This window comes from Megascapheus bottae, unplaced genomic scaffold (genome assembly GCF_031878675.1).
Source record: "Megascapheus bottae isolate mThoBot1 unplaced genomic scaffold, mThoBot2.hap1 HAP1_SCAFFOLD_128, whole genome shotgun sequence".
Taxonomy (NCBI): Eukaryota; Metazoa; Chordata; class Mammalia; order Rodentia; family Geomyidae; genus Megascapheus; species Megascapheus bottae.
The window spans coordinates 210,740-217,824 of record NW_028327550.1 but is presented as its reverse complement, the minus strand read 5'-3'; positions in this window follow the sequence as shown (position 1 = coordinate 217,824).

Here is a 7,085-nt window from a genome sequence, read left to right as displayed (position 1 = left end):
AGGATGAAAACACATTGATTAAAAAGAAGACTAGTGTGTATGCAAAATTTTAGCCAACAGCTCTTGATTTTACTGAGACTTCTTGGTTAAATAAGGTTCATTTTCTTAAGTACCACATGACTACAAATACAACCTAGTACCTGGCGGTCTTTCAGTAGGTTGAGCCAGCTCCTATTTCTCAGATTTGAATGGTTTGGGCACTGTAGATTCCTCAAATAGCATGCATTTGTTGAGCAAATACACTTGAAAGTGGTTGCAAATGGCAACCATTTAGATATGAGGAAATAACTCACAAGTGTTGACATGCACCTTTAACTGTGTTACTCTGGGTAAATTTGAATATTACAAATTTCAAAACCCAAATAGCAAACAATTTATCCTTGAATTCTAATTGCTAGATTTGGAAATCACATTGCTGCCATATGATTCCTCTCCTCCTCATATTTTGATCTCTACCACCCAGAAGAGACTCAAATTTATAGGGAATTAGAGGGTGTAATAATACAAGTTCTGCCTTTTTCCTCTTTTCAAATACACTTCAACTTCAGTGTGTCACTGTAGCAAAAGTGACAGTGCTGGATCTTTCCTAAGATGAAGCATCAATTGTTGACTATTTAAAGCATTATGTGTTCTACTTCTCTCTGTAGTCATTTTGTTTAAAATCATGTTTATTTACAACCACACTACGATGTTCCTATTTATCTGTCCTTTGGAAAAAAGGAACAGCTTAACAGAAAACCTCCACTCATATTTAACATGATTGGCCAGGCTTCCTTTAGCCAGCATCTTCCATCGCTGCAGTATGATAGTTTCCACACCACCACTTCCTTCGCACTATTCAGCCATCAACATATGTCTGGTGGCTTATAGATTAAATCCAGTGACCAATTTTAGTATCTCTTTTGAATTAACTTCCCTCCGTTTTTCACAGTCTGAAGAAGCCCTTTCACTTTGATGCTTGAAGGAATTATTTCTTGCCTTTCAGAAAACAATTCTACTTCCTGTCTCTTCCTTTCTTCTACACCTTTCATTCCTTTCCACATTGTGATCTCTCTCTATTTGTCAAGCTTTAGTATCTTTGGTTCTCTCTTCTGCCATTTCCTCCTCTTCTGCCCTTGTTCCCACATTGTACTGTCAAAATTTCAATGATCATCTTGAGCTGCTTCTTCCAACCACATGTCCCCTGCCCCGCACCCATCTCCTGGGATTCACTTCAGTGTAATTCAGAGCACCTAATTCTTTGAGTCAAAACTTAAAATGGTAAAAATAAAATTCACTATTTCCTTCCAATTCCCTTTATTTCCTATCTTGGATGATGGTAACACTTTATGAAAGAACAAGTAGTATACCCTTAATTTCAATTTTTTCTCTTCTTTCCCAGTAGACAATTAAAATCATATCGATTGCTCCTTGAATGTTACTTACCTCTACTTCAAATTGAGTTGGTATTTAAACCACTATATCTTGATTTAGCTGATGAAATAGTTGAAACAAGACAACCAATTCTGACTCTACAGTTGCCACATCACTTTTTCTCACCTTCTGCTTTCTAATATTGGACTTTGCATAATTCTCAGATTAATTATGGATTTCATAGTTGCAGTCCTTTCCATACTGATTCTTTTACAGCATGACTTACTAAAAGCATCACTTTCTTTGTGGAAATTCTCTTGGCTTTTTTGAGCAGAATCAGACCTGGCTTCTTCGGAACAGAATCTGCTTGTTCTGGCTGAGTGTTTAGACTTCCTCACGCACACTGTATATATAACCCATTTTCAAATATATATTGACAGATTTTTTTCCCCATTCTTCAGATTGGCTCTTCACTTTGTTGATTATTTCCTTAGCTGGGAAGAAGCATTTTAGTTTGAGGTAATGCCATTTTTAAATTTTTGCTTTGGTGTTCTCTGCTTTGTAGGTCTCATCCAACTGTGTCCTTTCCTATTCCAGTGTACAGAGGCATTTCTCCTATTTACTATTGTAGACGTTTTATGTCTCATGTTTAGGGCTTTAATATATTATGACCTGATTTTTGTGGCTTGTAAGTGGTTTTGATTTTGTTTTCTGATATGTAAATCTCCAACTTTCTGAGTACCATTTATTTAAAAGGCTGTCCTATCTCCAATGTGTGTTCTTCCCTATCATGTTCCAGATCTTATCAAGAAAGTTCCCAGCTTTTCCTCAGTGTGTAAGTTAGCTACTGCCTCATGAATGGACATAGTTATGTGGATATGGGTTCTTCTTTATTTTTATTATGAATTGATATTATATTTTAAATATCACATAACTTTCCTGCATGTATTGGTACAATCATATGGCTATGTGTTTTATTATAATGATGTTGTGTATTATAATTGTTTGTTTTCTGTGATGTAGCAGTATAAACCCTTGATGTATCTGGCTTCCTAATAAGAATGCAAAAATGTGGTTTATTTATGCTTCTTATGTAAGTCTTAGCCATAGTAAATATTAATGACTGCCTTTTTGAATTGTTTAGGATGAAGGGTTAGTAATTGTTTAAAGATAATTCCATAAATCTCCACATGATTTCATAAATTCTTATGCTTATAATTGATCCACAAGATCTTTTCAATGTACGTATGTGTCTGTGTTTGGACTCCTACCTAAAGATATGCTTGTTGTCCCTCACAAGTTAGAGAATTCCATGGGAATCTTAGATTTTCATAAACATGAATCAATGCAGTTCATTTTGCTACACCTCTTTTTAGTTGTGTCTAGAATTCTTTTGTGGACTGACATCTGTGGTGTGTTCATGCTTTCTGTTTGAACACTCACAACATAGTGGTTTCATGATTTTATTTTGACTCAGGGAATGTTTTGCTTATCAACTTTTCAGCAAACATGACATACCTGAAGAAAAGGATTTTCACTTATTCTAACTTTGAAAATTAGTAATTATATAAGAAAATACTTTTTAAATTTAAAATGTAAATTTTTATAATTTTAAAGTAGTTGTACAAAGGAGTTCCCATTCAACAAAGTCATTTATGAATACCCTGCATCTTGATCAGTGTCACCCTTTCAACATTCCCACCCATCCCTCTCAATCCTAACCTTCCCTCAGTTTTCCCAATTTTGTAAGACATATATTAGGTTTTGTAACTGCATCCTTCCTTCTTCCTCTTTTCATTTGTCCTTATCCTGCTTTCCTTAATACTTCCTTCCATATTTTCTGGCATTATTTTGTTGAACTGTGAGTTAGACTTTCTAAGGAATTTTATCCTTTGACTTTTCCCCTGAATCTATCATAGTTTGATTCATACACTTATGTACACTTGTATACTACCCCAGAGTGATTACTTATATATCTATGAATTAATTTTGTGTTCCACTTATAGGGGAAAACATGCATCCTTTCTTCTCTCTGGACCTGATTTACTTTACTTAACACATTTTTCCCAGGTCCTTATGTTTCCAGAAAACATTCTTTATATTTTTGGTTTGCTCACACATAACTGTATCCAGTATTATTTGGTTATTTCCCCTGTATCTAATACATCCCTATGGTCAAAAGGCTGTGCTGACTGCTGGTAAAATGAACTTCTCAAGAGATAAGCAGTATATATGATAGAAATAAACCTTAACCCAAGGTCAGTGAGCAGTTGAGCGGTATGTAGGTTCATATCTGCTTTCATCTTGTAGCTACATATCAGCATTTCATTTTTGTGAATTATAATTCTTTATGCAGAAAAATGTTCCATGTGGCAACTTCAAAGCAGCCTGCTGAGAAACTAAGAGAATATTTAATAATGGTCGTGAGCAGTGAGGCCTGAGTGATCAAATGCAGGTCTTCCCAGGTAGTATTGGTTATTCTGTTGGGCAGGTAGCTTCAAACACCATGTATAATCCTTTGAACATTACCCTCATCTCCTAGTACCTTCACTATCTCCAGAAGGTGTTACTTTCCTTGTCCTTTCTTAGCAAGGAAAAGGTGCTTTGTATTATTTATTGACCTGATAACATATTCTTGGAGGTATAATCGGAACGTATCAAACCCAAGTAAGTTGTAATTGTAGGGGCCTCAGAAGTAGCATTTTAACCCATTTATGCTAGGGTAGAAGAAAATTTCCGTTTCTTATGGAAAAGACTTCTAGAATTCCAGTCAGGCCTTAAACATTTAGAGTGAAATTGAGGGTTTATTTGCATTCTTAAAATCATCTAAGAAAATGTAACTTGGGAATCATCTCTCGTGTTCAGAGAGCTGGTGAACTATAAGTAGGTTACACCTTAGATCCGAGTCTTTGTCACTTTCAGTTCTGAAAATGACAAAAGATTGCTTAAAATTAGTTTTGGAGCTGGATGCTGATGGTGCTTGTTTGTAATATACTCGAAGCTTCTTAGGAGGCTGAGATCTGAAGATCAAGGTTTGAAGCTAGCCCAGGAAGAAGAGCCTGAGAGACTCTTCTTTCCAATCAACCGTTCAGTAATAGTGGAAATGGCACTGTGCCTTAAGTGGTAAGAGAGCTAGCGTTGAGCACGAATGGGCTCGGGACAGCACCCAGACCCTGACTTCAAGCCCCAGAGCCTGCAGAAAAGCAGTTTTTGAGCACAAAGAAAACTATACATCATGCATATCAGTAAAAATCATTAAGAAGAATCAAGGAGCAGCATTCTAATATGACAATAGCCATCAAACAAATAATTCAGTTTGAAATCATAAGGACTTTCATAAGTATAGTCTACTATCATAGTCTGATTTTATAGGACATTGTTCTACTGAATTACTGTCACTATTGCAGATAATGTGAATGAAGCCAACTTAAAAACAGTTAATTTGGGAAAGAAAATTGCTATATAACATCCAAATAATAAAAATGTAATTAGAAATAGCATAGAGTGTTGAAAGAGTTTTGTCTTTGGTGTTTGCTTTTCACGAGGGAATCAGTCTATAGCCCCTAGGCTTTTCTCTGCCAGACATGATAGCAAGTGTTTCCTGGGACTCTTCGCTATTGGTTTTATGTCTCCTTCCTGCTGTAAGTGCTTTGCTGTGCCACAGCTCTGTACCTGTTTTTCCTGATACCAGTAGCCAGTAGAGCCAATGCTGCTCCTCTCTTGGGTGCATCTAACATTTATATTTAGAGGTGTCCAATTCATTTCTATCTCATTTATTTATCTAACCATTTAATTGTTTACTGCATATTGAGTTTGAAAAAGAGCAGAGGCTTAGAGTTGAAAGTATCAAGAAAATGTATTATAAGACGTGAGGCTAAGACAATAAACATCTGTACGTATATCTACCAATTAAACTTGATTCATAATATATTCATTTACATAAACCAGTAAGTCAGTATATAGAGACTTTTCCCTTATGTCTACTTTATTCATTGAAATAGGCTTTTCACAGTATTTATATACTATGATATGAATTAGACTCTTAACAATCAACTTTTTTCTATACTACCTTCTATATAGTGTTATTGATCAATATTTTTAAATAAATGATTAACAAAAATAACTTTTCCTTTCATTGTGGCACTCTTCTGAAAGCTCTGTGCTTCACCATTTCACTCATTTCCATGGAAACCATGTAAGTCAGGTTTCTGGAAAATAAATATTACAAAGGAAAATAGAAAAATCCAGATGAAGCCTTAGATTCTTGCTTACCTTGGCAAATCAGTTATATCTGACAAGTGCTACAGAGATCAGTGTTGTGGAGAGATTGCAGTCACTGTTATCGTCCCGGCTTTTTCAAGTGAATGACAGCTAGTTGTCATACAGTCAAGGATTATGGGAAACATAAGTGTACTGACCCTTAGCACATGGGGAGCCTTTATAAAGTTACTTAGATTCAACACATTCTTAAGATTTCTTTATTAAACAGATACATAAACCTAATATTGGCAAGCTATTAATAGATGCTCATTCAGGCCACATATATTGCTTGCCTACTGTGGTTCACATCTTTTTCTGAAAACTGAAGATACAGAAATGGGAGGAAACTTGGGGTTTTCTCTTGTCATGATAGGGATGTTTTGGTGGGACATGCTTCTTTTTCTCTTTTTTTCCCCCATTTTCGGGAATCTCATGTGGTTAATGCATCTGACTTTGTTACCTGGCATACTATATATGCACACACTTACTTGTTTATTTGAAACAGGGAAGGGAAGGGAGAAAACAAGATAATTAGGTGGGGTGGGGGAGGGAAAGGAGGACAAAAACATGAGAAGGGGTATCAAGGTTTGAGAAGTAATACACCCTTTGTCTGACAAATATAACTCTAACCCCTTTATACATTATCCTGACAATAAAATATAATAAAAATGCCACCATGAGATTTACTCCAAAGTGATAACATGACTATTGAATGTTTTCTGAAAATGACATTGCAGAGATTGATATTCACTGAGAGTAAAATTTCTCCTAATGTTCCCCGAGTCACTGGACTCAGTACACCACAGTAAAGAACATAGTGTGAAGTGGTACAGTGCCATAAAACTGGCTTGTTCCTATTTGTAATAAGCAAGTCCTGTTCTGCACTTGTGCTGATCCATGAGCCAATCTAGTTCCTACTTTCCTCCCAGTGTCAAGAATTTCTCCCTCATCTTTCCTGAAAGTATTGTGTGATTGCAATTCAAGGTTTCTGTTCCTGCCATATGCTTTCTCTTAATGTCAGAAACATGTGTATGCCCTGGTGTACTTGTTTAGATACTTTGTCTGCTATTCCTATAGAAATCAGTTTGGATGACAAGTAGCATCCATCTCTGAATTCTGTTATTTTATAAGGTGTCTCTATTCTGCTGTAATTAGTCTAATGGCTCTTTATTATGTTAGACTATTTTTCTTGAAATATTGATCCTTAATAACTTCTGTAGTCACTGCTAAACACACGTACGTTTATTGCACATATATACAGTAGAAATGAATAGAGACAATGTGCAACTTTATTGAAGGACAAAATTGTACATTATACAGTTCTATCACAAATTATGTAATTCAGCTATTTTTAGACTATCAAGGGATTAGTTATTCAGCAATCACCAAAACCAATTCAAAATCAATGAAAGCATATAATGTGATATTTTTGTGGAGGATTTTTCCCACTTACTATAATATTTTCGGAGTTT